Below are 1,883 nucleotides of genomic sequence, written 5' to 3'. Positions count from 1 at the left end.
GTCACTGCGTATGAGGCTAAGTTTCGTGCATTATCTAGGTACACCACCCAGCTTTGTTTCAGTTCACAATAGCGGATTCGCCGTTTTATGAAAGGGTTGAGGTCAGATCTTCGGATTTCAGCCTTAGAGGTAGCGGCTACAGCGAAAACCTTTCAGGAAGTGGTAGACTTCGTGATAGAAGTGGAGGGAGTGAAGCCAGATGACTTCACCATGGCATCGACATCTAAAAGGTTTCGTAAGGGAGGTGAGTTTAATGGTTCTTACTCCAGAGGGCAGGGTTCAGGAGGTTATCCAGCCCGACCTATTCAGTCTTCACTGCAGACCGTAGTTGGGGGTCCACCGCAAACCGGTCAACACTTCTCTAAGTCTGGAGGTCATCCCCAGACCTCGTCGTTCTCACAAATACCTATGCTTGAGTCCAAAGAGTATTATGGATGTGGAGAGATCGGACACATTAGGAGGTTTTGTCCAAAACAAGGTTACAGACCCCAAACAGTCAGAGGTAGAGGTGGTCATGGAAGGGGCCGTTATTCTGGAGGGTGTGGTGGCCGAGGTAATGGTGGTCACCAAAACGGCCGGGGTGACGGACAAACTGGAGCTACTACAACACCACATGGTAGGGGCGATGGGCAGACCGGTGATAGGGCCCACTGTTACGCTTTCCCTGGGCGGTCTGAAGCGGAGACATCAGATGCTGTTATCACAGGTAATCTTTTGGTTTGTGATTGCATGGCTTCTGTATTATTTGATCCTGGCTCTACATTTTCATATGTATCTTCCTCATTTGCTACCGGTCTTAATTTACATTGTGAATTGCTTGACATGCCTATCGTGTTTCTACTCCGGTGGGTGAGTCTGTGGTAGTTGAGAAAGTGTATAGGTCTTGTCCGGTGACTTTTGTGGGGAGCAATACTCATGTAGACTTGGTTATCTTAGAAATGGTTGATTTCAATGTAATTCTGGGTATGACTTGGCTTTCTCCGAATTTTGCAATCTTAGATTGTAATGCTAAAACTGTAACGTTGGCCAAGCCTGGGACAGATCCGTTAGTGTGGGAGGGTGACTACACTTCCACTCCAGTTCGTATCATCTCCTTTCTTCGTGCTAAGAGAATGGTTAGTAAAGGGTGTTTAGCGTTCTTGGCACACATCAAGGATGATACTACCCAAGTACCTTCAATAAAGTCAGTTTTGATAGTCCGTGAGTTTCCGGATGGGTTCCCTGCAGACCTTCCTGGTATGCCACCGGATAGGGATATTGACTTTTGCATTGATCTGGAGCCGGGCACTCGCCCCATTTCCATACCTCCTTATAGAATGGCTCCAGCAGAGTTAAGGGAGTTAAAGGCCCAACTTCAAGAGTTGTTAAGTAAAGGTTTCATTAGACCAAGTGCATCCCCTTGGGGTGCTCCGGTGTTATTTGTGAAGAAGAAGGATGGGAGTTTTTCGGATGTGCATAGACTACCGGTAGTTGAACAAGGTAACTTTTAAGAACAAGTATCCCATTCCTCGCATTGATGACTTGTTCGATCAGTTACAAGGTGCTTGTGTCTTCTCTAAGATTGACTTGAGATCCGGTTATCATCAATTGAAAATACGGGCAACGGATGTGCCAAAGACTGCTTTCGAACCAGGTATGGGCATTACGAATTTGTAGTAATGTCTTTTTTACGAATGCCCCTGCTGCTTTCATGAGCTTGATGAACGGGATTTTTAAGCCATACCTGGATCTCTTTGTGATCGTATTTATTGATGATATACTGATATACTCCAAGAGTAAGAAGGAACATGAGGAGCATTTGACAGTTGTGTTGGAAGTATTGAGGGAGAAAAGGCTTTATGCCAAATTCTCCAAATGTGAGTTTTGGCTAGATTCAGTGTCCT

The sequence above is a fragment of the Solanum pennellii genome, chromosome 1, assembly GCF_001406875.1.
Source record: "Solanum pennellii chromosome 1, SPENNV200".
NCBI classification, from domain to species: domain Eukaryota; kingdom Viridiplantae; phylum Streptophyta; class Magnoliopsida; order Solanales; family Solanaceae; genus Solanum; species Solanum pennellii.
Note: the sequence above shows the minus strand (reverse complement) of the source record.